Source organism: Triturus cristatus, chromosome 7 (genome assembly GCF_964204655.1).
Source record: "Triturus cristatus chromosome 7, aTriCri1.1, whole genome shotgun sequence".
Taxonomy (NCBI): Eukaryota; Metazoa; Chordata; class Amphibia; order Caudata; family Salamandridae; genus Triturus; species Triturus cristatus.
In genome coordinates this window covers 1,173,846,213-1,173,871,812 of record NC_140590.1, presented here as the reverse complement: position 1 = coordinate 1,173,871,812, position 25,600 = coordinate 1,173,846,213, and the positions used below count along the sequence as shown (strand labels likewise).

General features: G+C 52.9%; 1 protein-coding gene across 1 annotated transcript in view; it reads left to right on the top strand.

Annotated features, from left to right (window-relative positions):
• The window catches only part of LOC146811364 (uncharacterized), a 125,281-nt gene that overhangs the window by 28,880 nt on the left and 70,801 nt on the right, over positions 1 to 25,600 (top strand). The window contains exon 2 of the mRNA XM_085618479.1: positions 4,573 to 4,700. The gene's annotated coding sequence lies outside the window, so the exon portion shown is untranslated. The remainder of the gene's footprint in view (positions 1 to 4,572; positions 4,701 to 25,600) is intronic.

Sequence of the window (25,600 nt, the reverse complement as noted above, 5' to 3'; positions counted from 1 at the left end):
CCTACTCCCCTCCAAGACTCTGAGAGCCCACGCTCTGCTTGTATATATTTGCCGTGCTGATCATAAAGATCCTACCACTTCAATCTGATAAAGATTTGCTCGTAAGAACTCCTCGTGTGGTGTCTCTCTGTCGTGTGGTGCCGAGTGTGCGATCCTAGATACGAGGTTCCTCCCCTGAGGAGTCTCCCGCCAGTGCCCGGCTACGATACCTCGAGGGTGGATCTCAGGGCAGTCAGGGCCCCCTCCGGGCCCCTCTGAGGTCGCCTTCTAACAGGTCACAATGTATTAGGCAACACAGACATGGAGCACCATACACACCCGTGATGGGCCCAACCAGCTGAGGGGGTGGCCTCACAACCATGCCGACAGACATATTGAGTACAGCGACAGCCATGCGCAAAGGTCAGGGATCATGTGGAGTGTCCTGGGGGGCACCCAGGTATGTGTGGACAGGTGGCAGAACCATGTCCTGCAAGCTTGAGTCAGGTGGATGCAGAGAATGGTGGCCTGCCCAACGTTGGATGCATGGGGATGGCACATGTCACAATACCCACACAGTCATGGACATCATGCACAATACACAGTCTAATCCCACACAAACAGCTTGCATCTTGCTACTCGACACATAGACACATAGCCACTATCAGGGAAAACCATGCTAGACATGCCGTATGCACCATGGCAACACACCAGCATTGACTGAGAAGAGGCACTGTTAGAAATGAGGGGGCTCTGGTTGATGCAGGTGTGTACCTACAACAAGCAGGGACCCTTTACTTCTTGTCAGGGCGAAGGATGACTCCTCAGAATAACTCCTGCTCACCCTCTAGGTGCATGGCGCGAGCAGTCTAGGCTGTCTCAGGCGTACACGGTTAAGCAAATGCAATTACACATACAGTAAACCCCTTGCATGCACCACAAACGGACACCAATCCGGAAGTATATAAAAATAAGCTTTTATGTAGATTCAGCAGATTCAAATACAAGGCCCAGTAACGTTGAACTGATGGGGCCACAACTCTTGGAAATACGGTAAAGTCTCTTTGTTACGGAAAATTCTTTAGGCGGGCACAAGGTAACTGTGGGCCTCAGCGCACTTCGTGCTGAGGCGGCGTCCGGGAAGCACACGGCAGATGACAGGGAAATCAGAACGTTGCGGACCCTGGATCCGATGCAAGCTCGCGGTCGAGTTCGTAAGTACAGTACCTTGTTTCTTGACGCGAAGGCGGGTGCGGGATTTCAGCGGCTCTTCGACAGAAGGGCGAGGCGGCGTCCAGGGCTCCCACACTTCACGATGGGGGTCTGATCTTCAGGCTCACGACAAGAGCGGGGTGTTGCAGGTGGCGGGTGAACAAGGCGGGGCAGCCGGGCACGCAGGTTACGTCCGGGCCGTCCGAGGCTTGGAGATGCTCACAACGCCGATTCCGGCGGGAGGGTGAAGGTGCACAGCGAGCCTCCAGCGAGCGAGATGACAGAAGCAGCCCAGCACAGCGTAGTGGGAGCGGCTCCGATCGAGCGAGGCTCTTCCCAAGGCGGGGGCGGCTAAGCAGTCCTGGTCACGGCTCAGGGAGGGACTGGGGCACGAGGGTTACAGCTCCGGTGAGGGCAAGGACACCACAGTCCAGCGGCAGGCGAGTGAAGATCAGGTAGAGCCCAATGGTCCTGGGGCTCAGTTCAGGGGGCAAGCTCAGTTCCAAGCCCTTGGAGATCGTTTTGGAAAAGCACAAGTCTTGAAAGTAAAAATAAAGCAAAGTCTTCAGCAACAGTTTCTCTTCTCCCCTTTGGCAGCAAGGTCACCACTGTAGGCCAATCCCCCAGGATAGGGACAGTCTTCCTCCTACAGCTTTCCCGGTGCCTCCTCCTCAGGCGGAGATTCTTCTTGGTCAAAAGCGGATCTAGTTTCTTAGGAGCAGGGCTCCTACATTTATACAGCAAATCTTTTGTTCTCCCAGGCCAGGGGGGCCCTTGCCTAGTCCAGTCCGGTTTCTGAGCACTTTGTTTACGTGATGCAGGCTTCTTCTTTGAGAGTGCAGGGCAGAGTCCTCAGACGCTCCACAGGGGGCGGAGCCGGCATTGAGGTGGCAAAGCACTGTCCTATTCAGAGCCCAGGAGTACTCCTCCCACCCATCTACCTGTCGATCGTCCTATTCACCACCAGGCTACCTAGCCCTGCCCATCTGGGTTCCCCCAGCCCTGTCACTCACACCAGCCAGACATCAGATACACATCACGCAGAGGCGGGCTGAAATGTTTAGGCAAGCAAAGGCCAGCTTTCTAAAAGCGGCATTTGCAAACGCGGAATATTAAAATAAACCTTGGGAAAAGATGTACCTTATTATTCCGATTTCAGGCATACTAAACTCGATCTTCTACCATGTTCCCTGGGTCGGCTAGGATCATAGGATGTAACAATCCCAGCCGCCCATACTGGCCTATGAGAACAGGGTAGCCTTACAGTAGTGAACAACAAGATGGCGGTCATTCACTACTAGGACATGCCAGGCATCCCGGCTTGTCCTACCTTATGCTTGCAACGCACCCTGCCCGTGGGCCTACCAGAGGGGTGACTAACATGCAGCTAAGGGAAGGTTTAGGGATCGGCAAGTGTGGGCACTTGCCAGTCAGCATGTCAGTACCAGACTGCACGCAGGTTCTGCGATGGCAGACCTTAGACATATTTTACCGGCCGCGTCTGTGGGTGGCACAACCAGTGCTGCAAGCCCACCAGCGGTTTTGCATTTACATGCCCTGGCGCTCCTGGCGCACTTTACTGGGGCCTGACAGTAAACCAAACAATCCAATCATGGAATCCAACCAACACATACAATTTACATAGGGAGCACTCGCACCGCGACACTGGTTGGCAGTGGCACAGCGCGCTGAGCGGCCAACACCATAAAAACACATGAGGCACAGCGACAAAAAGAGGAAGGGAGACTCACGCCAAGGTGCCAGGTCTAACACGTGTCCCCTCCAGCTGAAAAGTGGGGAGAACTACCCTACCCCAGGGAGTTCCTCATCACTAAGGCAGAAAAATCTGGACAGACCGTCAGGATTGGCGTGATCTGTACAAGGGCGATGTTCCACCGTGAAATCCATACCCTGTAGGGAAATGGACCACCTCAACAGCTTTGGATTCTCACCCCTCATATGCATCAACCATCTGAGGGGCCTGTGGTCCATCTGAACCCGGAAGTGAGACCCAAACAGGTAGGGTCTTAGCTTCTTCATGAACTAATACAATAGATCCTCCATTGGTTCTCTTCTCTAAATCCTTTGGACACATACACAATATTATTAAGGCGCTCTTTAACTCATCTACCTGAGCCCTTATCATGAATTCCCTGTTATCGACTGCACTGCAGAATGTCAGGGATTACTGTATCTGGGAAGTTGCCGCATCACAAACAGCGATCATACTGGTGACCATAAAACACCCCAATCCGAATCCTCCTCAGAATCCACAGCCACCTCTTTGATATTACCCTAGGACGTGATGTCAGCCCCTGTTAGTATATAAGCAGCTGCTCCTAATCACACTGGTCGTTGCTCGCTTCGCAGTAAGCAGAGGACCAGCAGCGCAGCAACATCTACTTTGCTCTACGTGCCTGGAACTAAATGAAGCACTGAAAGCATCAGAAAGCTTCCTCTCGGTAAGCGCGTATAAAATAGGCATTTAGGCTAAGACATCAGCTCCCTCACTCGCCCTATCTGCACAGTTGCGTTAACTTTTTATTATCTTGTTATTTCGCCCACTAGATACGGCGGAGGAATTCTATTCTCTTTTTTTCCCCCCGGTCACACTCCTTGAACTGAAACGACGATTAATTAACGTGTGGAGTTACTCGCGTAATATGCGGAGCAGTGCCCACATTGATCTGCACACCTGGTCGTAGGCGAAGGCCTGAACGTTTTTAAAAAAAACCGGTAAGCGCTCTGATAATAGACTGAATGACCACGACTTCAGTTTCTCCGCTATGTTAAGTGACGCTGGATTGCTAACTCTATTTATTTTGTTAGTTGACCCTCAAGATACTGCGGAGGAATCCTATTCTTCTTTTTTCATCCAGCCACACGATAAACAGGAACAACGATACGCCCTAAAAGGTGATTAATCACATCTTTGAGGTTTTCACGCTTCATTCGGGGCAATGATTAGTAATTAGCTTAACCCCATAATTAGCCTATAGCTAACTCTAATCACTTTGTCTGACTCACCATAGGCTGTGGCAGAATTCATTTTCCTTTTCCTCACCAACCGTGGAAGCGTGAGGATAGGTGCACATCTAGCTGGAATTACGGGGTGGTCTCCCTAAAACTTAACAGGTGATGATTTACATCTTCAAGTTTCTCACTTATGACGTAGCTCTAGGATTCATATATATAAAGAATAGACCTTCACTAGCCCAGTTTGTTTTAACTGGTGTTCCTGACCCATTGACTCTTATTCATTGCCTAAATAGTGAGAACAGAGAACACCTATAAATCGTTGATTTCATAAACATCACAAATCTAACAAACCATGCTTTATGTTAGAAATGTTAATCTTTCCTGATCTACTTTCTTCCTTAGATCTCGCATGCCTATAAGTTGAAGAGTTCCTCTACATTGCTATATATATGTACCACTAGAAGTACTGAGGTTGCATCACTTAAGGAGAAAGAGAGACAATTATTCCCATCTTCCCTTCTGATCCCTTGGTGAGCATGTCTCTTATCTTCCTTTTCCTAACCATCAGCTTCATGCAGATATAGCACCCCTACTTTTTATTACTGTCCTCGAAACTCACCCATCCCTTAGTCGATACTATTCTCTTGATGATATATGAATCCCCAAATGATATCTTTTATTTACTGAGTTTATCTAAATGCTGTTTACCAGATTTTACGCAACGGTATCCAGTCTTAGCTATATATTCAGGATTCCTTTTGATCAATTGCCAATATGACCAAACCATTTGTTGCATGTGTATTCGTTCATAAACTTCTCTCAAATTTGATTTTCTGTTCGTTATTTTCCATTATGTGTGCAACGTTCATAATATAATTAATATGTTTAATGCTCAACCACTCATTTATCTGGACCAGTGTCTATCTTAGATGTATTTTGTATGTTGTAACTTTATAAATAATCAGTGTCATCTAACAGATATGTTTAGAATTAACAGCTTTGTGTTCACTAATTGTTATTTATCACTTGATAGGTCCCATGGAACTTATGTCTGAATAATTTCTTGCCCTGAAGAAGGTGTTGCCCCGGTTATAAGGGGGCGTCACACCGAAACGCGCGTCGGCATATTGAACTGGATTGTTCACTACACAGATTTATTAAGATACTACAAGAACATTTTTCTTGTTACCCCATTCTGTTTACCATATGCCATTCTTCCTTTGTACCCCTTGGTTTATGTTTAACACTTAAGAAGACTCGCTTACCATTATCTTGGGCCTGCATTTTGTTCTAATTTTAGCAGCTAGGGTCATGTGTCTTTTGTTATAATGTATGAATGCGTCTGAGTATGAATGAGTATGTGTGAATAATTTTATTCCACAGATTGTCCATGGGCACCAATGTATTGTAGGACAAATAGGTCCTGGGTTTTGTTTGTATAAAAATGGTGGTATAATGTTTATATCTCACATATTCATTGAATAAGTATTTTTCTAACAAGGTCAAAAATTAAAATATGGATTAATACCTCATTTTTATGTGTTTTGTAATCCTTACACAGTCCAGTAAGAGTGGTTCTTCTCTGTCTTAAGAAACGACTTCGATGCGTTTATGAAATAACTATAGGTACAGCAGATATTTTTTGTATTTACTTGTGAATTTTCCCCTGCTGCTCTACCTTCATTCATTCAGGGGTTCCCCTTTTCTAGTGGTTTTTAGCTTCTTCAGCGCCCAGACCACAGCAAATGCCTCACGCTCAATAGCACTCCACCTCTGTTCCCGTGGAAGTAACCTCCTGCTAAGAAAGGCTACGGGTTGATCTAGGCCCTCCTCATTAATCTGTGAAAGGACAGCCCCCACACCATGCTCTGAAGCGTCTGTCTGAATGATAAACTCTTTGGAGAAGTTGGCAGCCAAGAGCACGGGCGCCATGCACATAGCAGTTTTCAAGGCCTCAAAAGCTTTCTGACAGGTGTCAGTCCAAATCACTTTCCTGGGCTGCTTCTTCGAAGTCAGCGCTGTCAAGGGGGCAACCATGTTGCCATACCCCTTGACAAACCTCCTGTAGTACCCGGTGAGACCTAGGAAGGCTCTCACCTCTGTCTGGGTTTTGGGCGCCTCCCAATTCAGGATGGTTTCTATCTTGGGCTGAAGGGGTGCCACCTGGCCACTCCCAACTTGGTGTCCCAAGTACACCACGGAACCCTGCCCGATCTGGCACTTACTCGCCTTGATCGTGAGGCCTGCCTTGCGCAGCGCCATCAACACTTCCCAGAGGTGTCGCAGGTGTTCTTCCCAAGTGGAGCTGAACACCGCGATGTCATCCAGGTAGGCTGCACTGAACGAATCCAGCCCAGCCAACACCTGGTTGACCAATCTCTGGAAGGTGGCAGGGGCATTCTTCATCCCAAATGGCATAACCCGGAACTGGTAGTGCCCATCTGGGGTGGAAAATGCTGACCTCTCTTTGGCCCCCTCGGTCAAGGCGATCTGCCAATACCCAGAAGTTAAATCAAACGTGCTGAGGTAGTTGGCAGCCCCTAGCCGATCGATGAGCTCATCAGCTCTGGGGATGGGGTGTGCGTCAGTCCTAGTGACTGAATTGAGTCCTCTGTAGTCCACACAGAACCGGAGTTCGGGTGTGGCTCCCGGCGCTACAGCCTTTGGGACCAAGACCACGGGGCTGGCCCAAGGACTGCTAGAAGACTCAATTACCCCGAGTGCAAACATCTTGGAGACCTCCTCCTTGATGCATGTCCTCACCCTGTCAGTCACCCTGTAGGCCTTGTGCCGCACAGGTGTACTATCCCCAGTGTCCACATCATGGACGCACCAATCAGTGACACCAGGGACCAGGGAAAACAGATCAGAAAATTGTCCCAGCAATTGACGACAATCATTCTGTTGCTCAGGGGTCAGGGTGGAAGAGAGGATGACACCATCCACTGACCCATCTTGCTCCTTGGCTGACAGGAGGTCAGGAAGAGGTTCTGTCTCCTCTTCCATCCCAGCATCTGTTGCCAAGAGCATGCCCACTTGGGACCTCTCCAAGTGGGGCTTGAGGCGGTTCACATGTAGGACCTGTAAGGGGTTCCTAGGAGACTTCAGGTCCACCACGTAGGTAACAGGACTCTTGCGCTCCACCACCTCAAAGGGACCGGTCCACTTATCCTGGAGCGCACACGGCTCCACGGGGGCCAAGACCCATACCTTCTGTCCAGGCTGAAGCTCTACCAGAGTGGCGTTCTGGTCGTACCACCGCTTCATCTCCTCCTGGCTGGCTTCCAGATTTGCCTCAGCAAGTTGCCTGAATCGCCTAGTCTGATTCCTGAAGGCCAGCATGTAGCTATATACATTCTGGGGAGATTTCCTGGGAGATTGCTCCCAGCCTTCCTTGACCAGACTTAGAGGTCCTCTGACTGGGTGACCATACAGAAGCTCAAAGGGACTGAACCCCAGAGACTTCTGTGGCACCTCACGGTAAGCGAAGAGAAGGCATGGTAAGAGGACGTCCCACTTACGCCTCATGGGTTCTTCTAGGCCCATTATCATGCCTTTGAGGGTTTGGTTGAATCTCTCAACCAACCCGTTTCCTTGGGGGTGGTAAGGTGTGGTGAACTTGTAGGTTACACCACACTCTTGCCAAAGGGATTTCATGTACTTGGACATGAAATTGGTACCTCGGTCAGACACCACCTCTAGAGGGAATCCCACTCGGGAGAAAATTCCCATCAGTGCACGTCCCACCACGGGGGCCGTCACTGTCCTCAGAGGAATGGCTTCCGGGTACCGGGTGGCATGTTCCACCAGGACCAGGATGAACCTATTGCCCATCGCTGTCCGGGGGTCCAGTGGCCCTACAATGTCAATCCCCACTCGCTGGAATGGGGTACCGACCACAGGGAATGGCTGGAGTGGAGCCTTCTGCTTCCTTCCACTCTTTCCACTTGCCTGGCAAGTCTGGCATGTCCTGCAGTGAGTATCTGAGCTCCTGCGCATTTGAGGCCAATAAAAGTGGGCGACAAGCCTTTCAAAGGTCTTGTTCTGCCCCAAATGCCCTGCCAAGGGCACATCGTGAGCCAGCCCCAGTAGGAAGGCTCTGAAGTCCTGGGGTACCACCAGCGCACGGGCTGACCCAGGCTCAGCAACCTTAGGCTCCGTATATAGGAGGTCGTTCTCCCAGTAAACGAAATGTGATCCTGACTGATCACCTACGGCCTGGTCTGCAGCCTGCTGCCGCATACCCACGAGAGAAGGGCACTCCTTTTGCGCCTTACAAAAGTCCTCCCTGGTGGGACCCCCTTCCTGCTGCCAATGGGTCAGCTCCGGCAGGTCTCCCAGTTCAGCTATCTGCTCCCCTGTAGGCTCCAGGGCATCCCCCTCAAGGTCTGCTTCCTCCTGGACCGTGGGAACTTCAGGGGCCGGCTTCCCGCGCCCCTTGCTCCTTCTCTCTGAGGCCGGTTCCTGGGCCTCCCTCTCAGGCTCCAGGACCTCTTGAGTACCTCTACTGGCTGCCATGGACCGTGTGGTGACACACGCCCAATCCGGCATACCCAACATCTCCAGGTGAGCACTCCGCTCCACCTTAGCCCAAGGTGAGCTCTCCAAATCGTTCCCTAACAAACAGTCTACAGGCATGGCGGGCCTCACAGCTACCTGAAGAGTACCAGAGACCCCCCCCCACTCAAAGGGAACCTGAGCCACCTTGCAGTGCCTCTCTGTGTTGTCAGCGGCAACAACGGGATAGAATGCATTGGGGACCACCTGCTCCTGAGACACCAGGTGACACCTGGCAGCTGTCACACTGGCTCCTGTATCTCTAAGAGCTTCCACTCTATGGCCATTTATGGTCACCCACTGCCTGTACTTCTTAGTGTTCTCAGGCAGCTGGGTTGGAGGGACCACTTCACGGTCTCCTAGCGAGACCAGGGACATCTCTGCGGGACCCCACCCACCTTGGACATCCCTCTCCTCCCCCAAGGCTACACTAGTCACCTGCCGGGGTGGAGCACCAGTGGGTGCTGGCTTACCAAACAATGGACACTTTACCTCAGAGGCAAAATTCCCCAAATTGTTACACCTGTAACATCTTACGGGCCCCTTCTGAACAGGAGGACCTGTCGGGGCCCCGGTCGGTTTCTGGGGTGGGGGAGGCTGAGAACCCTTCCCTTGGTTCCCTTGGGGACTACTTTGGGGCCCTTTTGGGAACTGCTTCTGTTTACCCCTGTCCCCCCCACTCTTCTGCTGGGGACCCTGCCCACCTTTGGCGGAATCTCCCACGGGACCCTTGTGGACCCTGGTACTGACCCAGCGGTCCGCCTCCTCAGCAAGCTTCCTAGGGTTAGTCAGCCTACTATCTATCAGGTGCTGGCGTAGCTCAGGAAAACAATTACTGGACAAGTGCTCCCATGCCATTAAATCAAGAAGCCCTTGATAATCATTTACCTTACTACCCTTTACCCAACCATCCAGCGCTCTGCAAAAGAAAGTCACATACTCCACATACGTACTATTGGGAATCTTAGTGCAACCCCTGAACCTCTGTCTATATAACTCAGGGGTCAACCCATACCTAGTCATCAATGCTTCCTTCATATGGGCGTAAGAATTATGAACATCAGCAGGTAAATCTAACAGTGTGTCCCGCCCTTCACTCAGGAACCGTCCCTACAACCCCGCTCCCCAATCTCTCTCAGGGACCCGGTGGGAAGACATGGCTACCTCGTAGGCTCTGAACCACTGCCCGATGTCGTAATTCTTGAAGAACTCCTTTACTACATCCTTGGGAATATAAACTCTTGGTTCCGCCGGTACTGGCGGTGTGCTGCCACCAGAGGGATTAAGCTCCAAACTTTTTGCTTTCAGCTCCAGCTCCCTCAGCTTCATGTCATGCTCTAATTGTAGTTTCTTTTCTTCCATGGCTAATCTTTGTTTTTCCATATCCATTTGCCCATGAAGTTTTGCCATCTCTACTTCGTGTGCCCGGGTTGCTGCCCTGTCTGCCAACTCTTCTGGCGGCAGGCCTCTGCCAAACTCATGGACACTTTCTGGTGGAACCATTTCCACCTGATTCTCTGGTGCCTTTGACTCATACCAGGCCCTCAGCGCCTTCACAAGTTGGTCCTTCTTTTTCAATCCAGTTTGGGCAATTCTGAACTTGGAGCAAAAACCTCTCAACTCTTCATTGGTATGATCCTGAAGCGCGCTTTCTTCCCAATCTATGTCCTCAAATCCAGAGATTATAGAGGCTGCCCTTCCGGCGGGGAGTGAACCAGGCATGGCTTTAACAACGGAGATTCTTGGCAAAACAAAAACAATTGCTAGTCTTGTGGCTGTGTTACTGGTCTGCTCTCACTACATGGTGATCAGTGGTTCACTATACGCAAACCACAAATGCAAATCCGTAAATCCCACCGCTGCCACCAATGTTAGAAATGAGGGGGCTCTGGATGACGCAGGTGTGTACCTACAACAAGCAGGGACCCTTTACTTCTTGTCAGGGCGAAGGATGACTCCTCAGAATAACCCCTGCTCACCCTCTAGGTGCGTGGCGCGAGCAGTCTAGGCTAAGTCTCAGGCGTACACGGTTAAGCAAATGCAATTACACATACAGTAAACCCCTTGCATGCACCACAAACGGACACCAATCCGGAAGTATATAAAAATAAGCTTTTATGTAGATTCAGCAGATTCAAATACAAGGCCCAGTAACGTTGAACTGATGGGGCCACAACTCTTGGAAATAAGGTAAAGTCTCTTTGTTACGGAAAGTTCTTTAGGCGGGCACAAGGTAACTGTGGGCCTCAGCGCACTTCGTGCTGAGGCGGCGTCCAGGAAGCACACGGCAGATGACAGGGAAATCAGAACGTTGCGGACCCTGGATCCGATGCGAGCTCGCGGTCGAGTTCGTAAGTACAGTACCTTGTTTCTTGACGCGAAGGCGGGTGCGGGATTTCAGCAGCTCTTCGACAGAAGGGCGAGGCGGCGTCCGGGGCTCCCACACTTCACGATGGGGGTCTGATCTTCAGGCTCACGACAGGAGCGGGGTGTTGCAGGTGGCGGGTGAACAAAGCGGGGCAGCCGGGCACGCAGGTTACGTCCGGGCCGTCCGAGGCTTGGAGATGCTCACAACGCCGATTCCGGCGGGAGGGTGAAGGTGCACAGCGAGCCTCCAGCGAGCGAGGTGACAGGGGCAGCCCAGCACAGCGTAGGGGGAGCGGCTCCGATCGAGCGAGGCTCTTCCCAAGGCGGGGGCGGCTAAGCAGTCCTGGTCACGGCGCAGGGAGGGACTGGGACACGAGGGTCACAGCTCCGGCGAGGGCAAGGACACCACAGTCCAGCGGCAGGCGAGTGAAGATCAGGTAGAGCCCAATGGTCCTGGGGCTCAGTTCAGGGGGCAAGCTCAGTTCCAAGCCCTTGGAGATCGTTTTGGAAAAGCACAAGTCTTGAAAGTAAAATGAAAGCAAAGTCTTCAGCAACAGTTTCTCTTCTCCCCTTTGGCAGCAAGGTCACCACTGTAGGCCAATCCCCCAGGATAGGGACAGTCTTCCTCCTACAGCTTTCCCGGTGCCTCCTCCTCAGGCAGAGATTCTTCTTGGTCAAAAGCGGATCTAGTTTCTTAGGAGCAGGGCTCCTACATTTATACAGCAAATCTTTTGTTCTCCCAGGCCAGGGGGGCCCTTGCCTAGTCCAGTCCGGTTTCTAAGCACTTTGTTTACGTGATGCAGGCTTCTTCTTTCAGAGTGCAGGGCAGAGTCCTCAGACGCTCCACAGGGGGCGGAGCCGGCATTGAGGTGGCAGAGCACTGTCCTATTCAGAGCCTAGGAGTACTCCTCCCACCCATCTACCTGTCGATCGTCCTATTCACCACCAGGCTACCTAGCCCTGCCCATCTGGGTTCCCCCAGCCCTGTCACTCACACCAGCCAGACATCAGATACACATCACGCAGAGGCGGGCTGAAATGTTTAGGCAAGCAAAGGCCAGCTTTCTAAAAGCGGCATTTGCAAACGCGGAATATTAAAATAAACCTTGGGAAAAGATGTACCTTATTATTCCGAGTTCAGGCATACTAAACTCAATCTTCTACCATGTTCCCTGGGTCGGCTAGGATCATAGGATGTAACAATCCCAGCCGCCCATACTGGCCTATGAGAACAGGGTAGCCTTATAGTAGTGAACAACAAGATGGCGGTCATTCACTACTAGGACATGCCAGGCATCCCGGATTGTCCTACCTTATGCTTGCAACGCACCCTGCCCGTGGGCCTACCAGAGGGGTGACTAACATGCAGCTAAGGGAAGGTTTAGGGACCGGCAAGTGTAGGCACTTGCCAGTCAGCATGTCAGTACCAGACTGCACGCAGGTTCTGCGATGGCAGACCTTAGACATATTTTACCGGCCGCGTCTGTGGGTGGCACATCCAGTGCTTCAAGCCCACCAGCGGTGTTTGCATTTACATGCCCTGGCGCTCCTGGCGCACTTTACTGGTGCCTGACAGTAAACCAAACAATCCAATCATGGAATCCAACCAACACATACAATTTACATAGGGAGCACTCGCACCGCGACACTGGTTGGCAGTGGCACAGCGCGCTGAGCGGCCAACACCATAAAAACACATGAGGCACAGCGACAAAAAGAGGAAGGGAGACTCACGCCAAGGTGCCAGGTCTAACAGGCACCTTGGAGGCATAGGGACACCTTTATTAGTCATGTATTCGGGAATGCAGAGGCAACTCGGAGTACACATAAACAGGTCATGTGGAGTAACATGTGGGTCCAACACTGGAACCCCCCTTCTGCAGCACAAATGCGTGATAGCCATGGAACTGGCACACAAGTGTCGGCTAACAGCTAAACACCCCCTGCTGCTCACGGAGAGGCTGCCATACACCATTGATCCTCTGATGTGGAAGTCCCACACCATGTCAAGCAAATGCAAACCGTATGTGTCCGAGGGCAGTGTTACACACATTGATGCCATCATCACAATCCACTATCCCATCACAGATGACTGGCAAAAAGTCTGACCATCTATTCAGGTGTACCCAGCTACATGTCATGTGTCCCATGGTGATGCGACATGTCTGCAGAGGAACCAAACATCGACAGGGGCAGTGTGCACACATCGTAAACAACTGCCACACCCAATACACCCCTGATGCATCCCTTACCCTAAGGAGACTTCCAAACTTGTCCGTGCGTGTAACGCTGAGTCAGCACACGATGACGTGTCCATGAGCAATAGCAGTGCCACAACAATGCAACCAGCAGACGGCATGCGCAAGTACCTGGGGATGAGAGACACACAAGAAGTCAGCCACAAAAAGCACAGCCACTTGCATGTGCATGTACTCGACACATGTAAGGATGACAACATGCTAGGTCACAATTATGACTGGGGTGATACACTCATCCCTGGCACCATCACTCCAGTGACACATCCACACACACCTCTGACTCACGTGGCATACATGCAGATGGACACACACATCGCAACACATGCCACACGGGGACCAATGCGTGCACACACAGACACTGGTACTCACCACTAAACAAAGAAGTCGCGTATGAGCCGACTCCGCATGTCCTCTTGCGGAACCACATCCTCCACATCACTAGCCCCATTGCCAAGCCCTTCGTCCTCCACGGGTGGATGGTCCTGATCATCTTGATCCAGGATGAGTGGCACAGCTTTCTCAACTGCCATGTTGTGCAGCATGCAGCAGACCATGAAGATTTTGCAGACCTTCGCCGGGGCATATGGGAGGGCGCCACCGGTCTTGTGGAGGCATCTGAATCGGCTCTTCAGGAGGCCAAATGTCCTCTCTATCACACGCCTTGTCCGGCCATGGGCGGTGTTGTAGCGGAGCTGGGCCGGCGTGATGGGGTTGCGGAGAGGTGTGATCAGCCATGGCATGTTGGGATAGCCAGCGTCCCCTACATGGAAACCACATGGACATAAGTAGGACAGGAGAAGCGGTCGTGCTGGAAGTCTACGCAAAATACAGGACAGACAGAGTGTACCCACCAACAACACATGCTCGTTCGTTGCGCAGCTGCGTCATCATTTCAGGCACCCTGCTACGCCTCATGATGTAGGCATCGTGTGCTGATCCTGGAAAACGAGCACAGACATGTGAAATCACCATGTTGGACAGACACACCACAAGGGCATTGATGGAGTGGTAGTGCTTGCGATTCCTGTATGCTACTTCCTGTGCCTGTGGTGGTACCAAAGCCACATGTGTCCCATCTATGGACCCAATGACATGGGGAATCCCTCCCAGGGCATAGAATCCACGCTTGACCCCAGTCAACAGTTCAGGAGTAGGGAAATGGATGAACTCATCCAGGTGAAGCAACATGGCCTCTAAGAAATCATGCAGCACACGGCTGAACATGCTCTGGGACATGCCACCAACATGAGCTATGGTATATTGAAAGGTATCCGTGGCAAGAAAATGTAGGGCTGCCATTACCTTCAACTTGGGTGTCAGTGCCGTAGGATACCTGTGCAGCGGTTGCAGGTGTGGTGCCAGCCTTGCCGTCAACTCCTCAATCAACGGTTGGGGGAAGCGGTAGCACCGGATACAGTCATTCTCCCGCATGTCAGCCAAGTCCGGAATTGGTCGGGGAAGAGGCGGCGCTCTGCAGTAATTTGGAAGTGACAAGGAAGAGTGAGTGCACTACAACAACAATTTATTTGTACTGAGCACATGTTAATCTGTCAATACACATATGCTACATACGAAGTCAGGTATGTGCCACATGCCCTGGACACGTATGGCTGCCAGGTGACACTCCTACCAAGACCCAGCTACACACGGAGATTGTGAACCTCCACATGCCATGGCATGGGATTATCTGTGTCCCAGTGTACGTGAACAGCCAGACGCAACACAGGAGTGAAATACATCAACACATCAGCAGAAGTAGGATGTCGATTTCAGAGACAGGTAGCGGAACACTAGAGCCACAGGTCACATGACATTACACTAGGACAGCCCACACACCTTGCCAATAAGGTGTACATGTAATGACTCACCACACATTCATTGAGAGGATGCAGACATGTCCTTATGACGCTACTCCGTGTCCCATGCATACATACGCACCTCACATCCGATACCACATGAGGCCTGGTGTGCGTAACAGTGTGCCATGTCCATCTACACACAGACACATGTTGGTTGCTGCAACAGCTGATGCTCTTGAGGGAACACCAACATCAAGCTAATGGGAACACACCACACATACATGACATAGACACATCGTGCACCGTGGGTAGTCACATGTCTGGTGTGGTAACCCCTGCAGCGGGCATCAGGGGACACTTGCGTGTGTTGTTGATTGTGCCATGCCAGTGACACTCATCCCAAGTGTGCAGTACGACATGCACACATGTCAAAGGAGTGAAGGGCATGCCTGGCACACATTGCACCGTCACACATAACATCTGTACACATCTCATCATACATCTGGTGCCTTCTCGACTCAGGAGTAATGTGCCACATCACAGCCTTTCACACCTGTGCCCCACACATGTAGTACTGCCCAGACAATGCCTTGATGTCCATCCATGGACAAGTATGTCAGCTCTATTCCTTCCTGTGTGCTGCCTGTCACCACTGTGATGTGTGAAAGGCACCGTACATTCGCTCAGAGGGCCTGTGTACGTTCCCTATCACCATGGGAGTGCTGCCATATGCGTACCCATAGTGATAGTGAGCGTACAGGCGTGAGTACGGTCCGTACCACTATGGGTACGCATACGCGAGAACACCCATAGTGATAGTGAGCGTACAGGCGTGTGTACGGTCCGTATCACTATGGGTGTGCTCGCGTATGCGTACCCATAGTGATAGTGAGCGTACAGGCGTGAGTACGGTCCGTACCACCAGGGGATATGCATACGCGAGAACACCCATAGTAATAGTGAGCGTACAGGTGTGTGTACGGTCCGTATCACTATGGGTGTGCTCGCGTATGCGTACCCATAGTGGTACGGACCGTACTCACGCCTGTACACTCACTATCACTATGGGTATTCTCGCGTATGCGTACCCATAGTGATACGGACCGTACAGACGCCTGTACGCTCACTATCACTATGGGTGTTCTCGCGTATGCGTACCCATAGTGGTACGGACCGTACTCACGCCTGTACGCTCACTATCACTATGGGTGTTCTCGCGTATGCGTACCCATAGTGATAGTGACCGTACACACGCCTGTACGGGCCGTTGCTATGAATTTGGGGTGCCCTAGGGCCCCGGTACGCACCGTACCTGTGTGTGAAACTCCAAATTACATAGGGGACACATGAGGGACAAGTATAAAGGCCTACATGCATGCTGGTTGTCATGGAGACCAAGTTTAAAGTTTGAATTTATTTCAGCAGGTGCACAGCAGTAGTCAGTTTGAATGAATCTACTTTGTTACAATGTGGTTCTGGAGTTGACATCATGCTCAAGAAAAAAACACAATAAGAACCCACTAACTGTGCTAGGTTTGAAGGGATTGGAGGAAACATAGGATGCAAATGTGAGTGACCAATCACTCTGTACTCCTGTGCATGAAACAGGCCAGCAAGGCAGATATAAGGCAGCCAGGTCCCATGAGAGAGCACTTGCCTGCACATCTTTGGAATCTACGACCCAGCTGCTGCTACTGATTCCCTGGAACCATGTCAAGGTCTGTGGAGAGGGCACAGCCTTTCACCCTGGAGGAGAACCTGGCGTTGCTGGATGTGATCCTCCCACAGTACCCCCTGCTGTATGGGCGACCAGGGTATCAGGTGAGTGCAGAGTCTACTAGCACAGACTGTGTCCCTTGTTTGTGACTGTGACTTCTGGCATTGTGTCCAGGTGTGACACACATGCTATGTACTGTAGGGGGGGTCCCAGGGGGGGGAATGCCTGATGTCTCCCAGCCAGAGCATGCTGTGGTGCATGTCTGCCGTCCTCACTTGCATTGTGTTTACTGTGACAATCACTGCATGGTGCATGCCACATTCTACCTGTCTTGTCCTCCTGGGAATGTAGCCTCTACAGTCCTCATTTGATTATGTGGTCAGCCCAGTGTGACAGGTGACTGTACCCACAGATGTGTGTTAGTTCTGTGTACCTGTGCTGAGAGTGTCCACATGATATGTTCGTACCCTGGACATCGGTGTGTGTGTAAGTCCCCTGTCATGTGGGTGGGTGCATATGTGGAGTGTGGCACCCGGGCTGCATGAGGGATGGATATACCCTGCCCATGTGATGTGAGCAGGGAGCAGTGCTGTGTGTCTGACGTGCAGAGCCAGCCCCACACCTGTGAGCCCCCCCGTCTAGTGGCACATGTGCAGAGTGAGGTTTGTCGCTGCATTTGGCAATGGCAGGTGAATGTCCTGTGCCTGTGTGTGTCTGTGTACTCTGCTGAGGTAGCGTCAGTGGCCTGTGGCATGTGACTGCTTGGAGGTGCTGCACAATATCCTGGTGTAGCTTGTGATGCACAGTGTGAGCCTGGATCATTGATTGTGTCGTTGCCCTCATTCCACCTGTGTACTTTCAATGGCAGGTACTGCTTTTGCCCTTCCCCAGAGGATCATGTCCCTATGACAAAGGTGCAATGCGTTGGATGCATACTATGCCTTGTTGTAAACAGCAAATTTGTTCTAATATGTGTCTCTGTGACATGTGCCAGGTATATTGATGTAGTGTCACTTGTTCATCCTCACAGGTAGGCGCCTCTGCCAAAAAGCAGATATGGATGAACGCCGTCAGTGCCGTGAGGAGGACGGACGGTCGCAAGCGGCGCCTGGCCCAGGTGAGGAAACGCTGGCAGGATATCCGGTGCTTGACGCGGAGGATCGCACGGGTCCTGCTGGGGGACTCACCTGAGACCCATAAGAACCGCGGGCGCCGCCGTCTGACCCACATCCACAAGCGTGTGCTGGCGGTGGTATTTCCAGACTTGGACAGGCGCTTACAGGAGAAGCAGCAGCAGGAAGGGGGTAGGTACATGTGTGTTTGTTGTGTGTCACCAGCATTTGTAAGTGCACAGTTGCATGGATACACTGCCAGGGTTTAAAGGTGCTGTGCAGATCCTGTTACCCACAGTATAGCGGTGCTCTCCTGCCTCCCTTCCCCTCCTTGCAATGTGTTCCCTGGTCTGTGTGTAGTCACTCCTTAACAAGGTTATGTAGGCTGGCACTTTCTCCACGTGAACTATGCCTGTAGCATCATGTGTGGGGGTGGTGTGTAACAGGTTTTGGGACCTTGCCTCTGCCCTGTCCAGTTCAGTACTTGTGGGTTCCATGTCAGTTGGCACTGATGCTGAGTCCAGACATGGGAGTTAGTCTCTCAAGTGTCATGCCTTACAGCACGCATGTCCTATGTTGTGGCCTGTGACATGATGTGCATGAGTGTGCGATACGCATAGTGCAGGGATGGTGGCGTGTGTTGCAGTCATTCCTATTCAGGACCATGGAGTTGTGTGGCCACTACTGTCCCCTGGGGCATATTTTCCTAGGTGTCATGTGTGTCATCACAAAATGTGGACACTCTCAGTGTCTACAGCATAGGTTGTGCTCTGTGCCATTGTCCCCTGGCACCATGTATATTGATGTAAAATGTAGTACAAGTGTCCACTGTACAGCCTGACCTGATTTTCCTTGTTCATACTCACGGTGGCCAGTGCCTGTGTGTCTTGTTACAATCATCTGATGCTGCCCATTTGTACATGATTATTTGGTCATGCGCACCTTGGGTATTTGGTGTCCATTCTTGCATTCATCCAGCCCATGTGTATTTCACCCAGACTAAGAGATGTAAGTGCCACCTGTGTCTCAACAAATTGTCTCATGTAGGGGGTGGTTGGTGCGGGCAAAGCCTACATGTCAAAACCTGATATTTCCTTGCTAGGTCTGGCCAGTGTGTGATGTTTGTCTGCACTCAAGGTGCAGTGAGCCAATCATGGTGGGCATGTTTTCAGTATTACCTATGCAGCATGTGCCTCAAGTTCATGGATATGGTCCCTGCTCATCCCTATTTTCGGCAACGCTGTGTGGTGCAGATGCAGTGCTGGATTGTGCCCAGGGCCTGACTCCTCTGTCAAACTCCATTTCATGTCATTTGCTATTGTGTCATGCTCTCCATAGTTTTTCAGTGGCATGGTGGGTCAACCAACTGTGTGTTGCATGCCCTACATCTGTACCTTGTTTTGTAGTTGTTACTGATCTTTCTTATCAGGCTATGCACTGTAACCTATGTAGATTGGACTCATGTGACATATGTATACAGGTGTATGATTAATTGCTGTCTCTTCACCTTGCCCACAGCATCGTCGGGGGACACGGAGGGAGACATGAGCACAGACGGAGCGGAGGGACCGAGCACCAGTGCCAGCGGTGACACCGTGCCTGGCACATCGAGTGGAACTGAGGCAGAGGAGAGTGAGGCCGAGGACCTGTCCACTGGCACGACAGAATATGAAGCTGACGGGTCCGAGGATGATCTCTCCGAGTGGGCGGAGGCTGCACCAGCAGCTGACAGCAGCACAACATCTCTCCCCGCCCCCTCCATTGCCATCGGCCGCCTCCCACTTGCTCGTGTCCCTTCCCAGCGTGCCCATTCACCACATGTCTCCTTCCTGCCAGGCACCGCACCCCCTGCCCCTGTCTCCACTGCTGCCGCCAATGCCGAGTCTGTGGACATCCAGCTGTAGTTGCAGGTTGGTCAGGCTGCGATGCTTAATGTCCTCCATGGCCACAGCCAAGTGCTGCACAACATGGAGGCATACTTGGAGGGCATTTTCTCATCGCAGGCTGACCAACGCAACTTGCTGAGGTCCATTGACTCGACACTGACTGCAGCAGTGGGTCTCCTGCAGCACTACGTCCAACCCCCTACCCCTGACCCATCCACACTTCCCACTCCCATGCCTGTCCCACGTACACCCAGACGTCAGCATGCACCCACCACAACAGACACAGGCACCACACCAGCAGGGAAGGTCAAACGCACACCTCCTGGCACGCACACACAGGGTGAAGTAGGCACACCCACTGGGTCGGGGGGCAAACGTAAGACACGCAGCCAGAGTGGGAGTCCGCATTCCACCCAATCCACTCCCTCCAAATCCCCTCCCCTCAGCTCTCCTGGCCACATATCCGGCAAAGACTCCTTCATGGCCGCTCTGTCCCTGAGCCCCACAGTGACACCACCCCGCAAGCGGTCAAGGGAGTCCCCGGTCAGGGTGGTTGAGTCCCCCCCCTGTCCACACACTCCCCCAGTGGCGCTGCGACCCATCCCTCCGCCCCCCCCCTCCTTGGGGCCTGTGGTTCCTTCGGGTGCAGGAGAGTCGCTGGAGGACCTTTCTAAGGTGTGCAGCGCCATCCTGGCCTCCGCCTTTGGCCCTGCCCCACCCCCTGTGGTGGAGTCCTCCATCCCTGCACCCACGACGCCTACCCTTCGCCCTCATGTCCCTGCGGTGTCTGGTCCTCCCCCCCCACATGATGCCCTCCCCGCTCTGGAAGACGAAGGAGTCTGACTGTGCAGGCAAGCTAGGGGACACGCGTCCCACTGTGTCCCCCACCTGGATGTGAACTTTGGATTGCCCTATGGGCATTGTACATTTTGGACTTTCAAGGGACAAACCGATTTTTGGATGCTGAATAAAGCAATTTCTTTTTCCTTAGTACACTACTGTCTGTCTGGCATTGCTGTTGGTCGACCTGCCCCATTATTTTGGGTGGTGATAATGTGTTGGGTGTGTGGGAATTGTAGTCTTGTGCTGGTCATAGGGTGGATCCTGGTATCTGTGTGCCATCACAAGCTGTTGGCTACATAACTTTGTTCATGTAAGCAGTTACTGCATGGTGTCATCGTTCCAAGGTATGTTCCTTCCTCTGTGTAACCTGACATCTTCCCTGCAGGGTCTTTCCAATATGTGGTGCTGAGCTGTGTCTACATTGGCTGGGTGTGTGACGGACTCGTTAGACTTGGGCCATGCATGCTGAGCGATGTCTCCACCTGCATCATTCGTGGCGTCCTTGGTGGTCACTGTACTTGTGTATGTAGACTGTTGCCATGACTTCATGTGTACATGTTTTCTTTTTGGCGCTATGCATGTGTATACTCCCAGCCTCGCACACATGTGGTACATGTACTGCAGGATCTTTGTGCACCTGACTGACATTTGTGGGCATTGGATCTGTGGGTACTCCACCCTTTTCTTTGCAGGGGCACTGCTGTGAGTGTTAGGCACCCACCCCTCCTGTGTCTGGGCACTGCTGGGAGGACTCTGCACACACCCCTCTTGTGACTGGGCACTGCTGGGAGGACTCTGCACACACCCCTCTTGTGACTGGGCACTGCTGGGAGGACTCTGCACCCACCCCTCCTGTGTCTGGGCACTGCTGGGAGGACTCTGCACCCACCCCTTCTGTGTCTGGGCACTGCTGGGAGTGATAGGCACCCACCCCTCCTATGTGTGGGCACTGCTGGGAGGACTCTGCACCCACCCCTCATGTGTCTGGGCACTGCTGGGAGGACTCTGCACCCACCCCTCCTGTGTCTGGGCACTGCTGGGAGTGATAGGCACCCACCTCTCCTATGTCTGGGCACTGCTGGGAGGACTCTGCACCCACCCCTCCTGTGTCTGGGCACTGCTGGGAGGACTCTGCACCCACCCCTCTTGTGACTGGGCACTGCTGGGAGGACTCTGCACCCACCCCTCCTGTGTCTGGGCACTGCTGGGAGGACTCTGCACCCACCCCTCCTGTGTCTGGGCACTGCTGGGTGGACTCTGCACCCACCCCTCCTGTGTCTGGGCACTGCTGGGAGGACTCTGCACCCACCCCTCCTGTGTCTGGGCACTGCTGGGAGGACTCTGCACCCACCCCTCCTGTGTCTGGGCACTGCTGGGAGGACTCTGCACCCACCCCTCCTGTTTCTGGGCACTGCTGGGAGGACTCTGCACCCACCCCTCCTGTGTCTGGGCACTGCTGGGAGGACTCTGCACCCACCCCTCTTGTGACTGGGCACTGTTGAGAGGACTCTGCACCCACCCCTCCTGTGTCTGGGCACTGCTGGGAGGACTCTGCACCCACCCCTCCTGTGTCTGGGCACTGCTGGGTGGACTCTGCACCAACCCCTCCTGTGTCTGGGCACTGCTGGGAGGACTCTGCACCCACCCCTCCTGTGTCTGGGCACTGCTGGGAGGACTCTGCACCCACCCCTCCTGTGTCTGGGCACTGCTGGGAGGACTCTGCACCCACCCCTCCTGTGTCTGGGCACTGCTGGGAGGACTCTGCACCCAACCCTCCTATTTCAGGATATGTGCGCTTAGAACATACACGGGTGTGGGTTCGCTCCATGCATACGAGGTGGGGGTACGGGTCGTACGTACACTGTTGGCATGAGGGTACGCTCCATGCATACGCGGGTGAGGGTACGGGTCGTACTTACACTGTTGGGGTGGGGGGTACGCTCCATACGTACGCGGGTGAGGGTACGGGTCGTACTTACACTGTTGTGGTGGGGGGTACGCTCCATACGTACGCGGGTGAGGGTACGGGTCGTACTTACACTGTTGGGGTGGGGCGTATACGTACGCGGGTGAGGGTATGGGTCGTACTTACACTGTTGGGGTGGGGGTACGCTCCATACGTATGCGGGTGAGGGTACGGGTCGTACTTACACTGTTGGGGTGGGGTGTACGCTCCATACGTACGCGGGTGAGGGTACGGGTCGTACTTACACTGTTGGGGTGGGGGTACGCTCCATATGTACGCGGGTGAGGGTACGGGTCGTACTTACACTGTTGGGGTGGGGGGTACGCTCCATACGTACGCGGGTGAGGGTACGGGTCGTACTTACACTGTTGGGGTGGGGCGTATACGTACGCGGGTGAGGGTACGGGTCGTACTTACACTGTTGGGGTGGGGGGTACGCTCCATACGTACGCGGGTGATGGTACGGGTCATACTTACACTGTTGAGGTGGGGGGTACGCTCCATATGTACGCGGGTGAGTGTACGGGTCATACTTACACTGTTGGGGTGGGGGGTACGCTCCATACGTACGCGGGTGAGGGTACGGGTCGTACATACACGGTTGGGGTGGGGGTACGCTCCATGCATACGCGGGTGAGGGTACGGGTCGTACTTACACTGTTGGGGTGGGGGGTACACTCCATACGTACGCGGGTGAGGGTACGGGTTGTACATACATGGTTGGGGTGGGGGTATGCTCCATGCATACGCGGGTGGGGGTACGGTCCGTACATATCCGTACCCACGCTATGGAATGCTTGTGCGGGCCGTACCCAGGCCTTTGCCACGTGGGTACAGCCGTCCCGCCATTGTTGGGGTGACGTAGGTGTGGGCGTGGTACAACTCGTACACACGCTCTTAAGGCGTGGGTACGGGACGGACCTGTATTGTTGTTTTGCCGGTTCGCGTCGTCAAGCACTTCCGTTGTGGCGGACGCTGGCTTTGCTGGACACGCTCCCACCCCCTCGTAGTGACCAGGGCCTGGGGGTCAGGTATGTCCAGGGCATGTGTGCTGTGTGACTTTGGTGGGGGTTTTGTGGCCTGCCCCTGCTCCTGCCCCCCCCTTTCCCCCCTCCCTTTGTTGTTCTGACCTTCTGTGGCGTCTGCGTCGTAACCTGTAGAGGAGGTCGACTGCTATGAGGGCCGGGATGACACGTAGGTTCGGGTCCATGTCTGTCCGTCGCGTATAGGTACTCCTTGTTCGCGTCGTCCTGATTTCCCGGCAGTTTTTGGCTGCCGGAAAATATTGTCCGTGCTGGATGACGTCGGTGCGAATCGTACTTCCTGGTTCGTGAATGGCAGGCTGCGTGCGTCCTGACGTCACGTCGGCGCTTTCCCGGATCACATTTGTATGTTTATTTTCGTCGGTCGGGGTTTTGTACGATTCGTACGGAAATGGTATTTCCGTGCGAATCGTACTTCCATGTTTGTATATTGTTACGACCGGGTACGCGTCGGACAGAGAATATGCTCCGTCCGACGGTTCGTATCCGGTTTTTACAGGATCGTAATCGGCACCACAGTGTGGTGTCTCTTTGTCGTGTGGTGCAGAGAAGAGACCTGGGGGAACGCTGGGTGGTAGGAAATTTGTGTCAGCCCGGTGATGCCACAACTTTCACACACAAAAATGTGTGAAAAAGGGGATTTTTTTCAGCTAAATTTGAGGTTTGCAGGGCATTCTGGGTAAGGAAATGTTGGGGGATCCACGCAAGCCATACCTCCCTGCAATCCCCCGGGTGTCTAGTTTTCAGAAATGTGTAGGTTTGGTAGGTTCCCCTAGGTGGCCGCCGAGCACCGGGCCAAAAACCCAGGTGACCCCCCTTGCAAAACCAGGTCGTTTTGAGGTAGGCAATTTTCATGTCGCCTCAATACGTTTTGGGCCCTTGCCAGTCGCGGGTACTTGGGCCTCCCACACGAGTGAGGCACCGTTTTTATCGGGAGACCCGGGTGAACGCTGGGTGGTGGGAAATTTGTGTCAGCCCAGTGATGCCACAACTTTCCCACACAAAAATTTGTGAAAAAGGTGATTTTTTCAGCTAAATTTGAGGTGTGCAGGGCATTCTGGGTAAGGAAACGGTGGGGGATCCACGCAAGCCATACCTCCCTGGAATCCCCTGGGTGTCTGGTTTTCAGAAATGTGTGGGTTTGGTAGGTTCCTCTAGGTGGCCGCCGAGCACCGGGCCAAAAACCCAGGTGACCCCCCTTGCAAAACCAGGTCGTTTGGAGGTAGGCAATTTTCATGTCGCCTCAATACGTTTTGGGCCCTTGCCTGTCGCGGGTACTTGGGCCTCCCACACGAGTGAGGCACCGTTTTTATCGGGAGACCCGGGGGAACGCTGGGTGGTAGGAAATTTGTGTCAGCCCGGTGATGCCACAACTTTCCCACACAAAAATATGTGAAAAAGGTGATTTTTCAGCTAAATTTGAGGTTTGCAGGGCATTCTGGGTGAGGAAACGTTGGGGGATCCACGCAAGCCATACCTCCCTGGAATCCCCGGGGTGTCTAGTTTTCAGAAATGTGTTGGTTTGGTAGGTTCCCCTAGGTGGCCGCTGAGCACCGGGCCAAAAACCCAGGTGACCCCCCTTGCAAAACCAGGTCGTTTTGAGGTAGGCAATTTTCATGTCGCCTCAATACGTTTTGGGCCCTTGCCTGTCGCGGGTACTTGGGCCTCCCACATGAGTGAGGCACCGTTTTTATCGGGAGACCTGGGGAACGCTGGGTGGTAGGAAATTTGTGTCAGCCCGGTGATGCCACAACTTTCCCACACAAAAATATGGGAAAAAGGTGATTTTTTCAGCAAAATTTGAGGTTTGCAGGGCATTCTTGGTAAGGAAACGTTGGGAGATCCACGCAAGCCATACCTCCCTGGAATCCCCCGGGTGTCT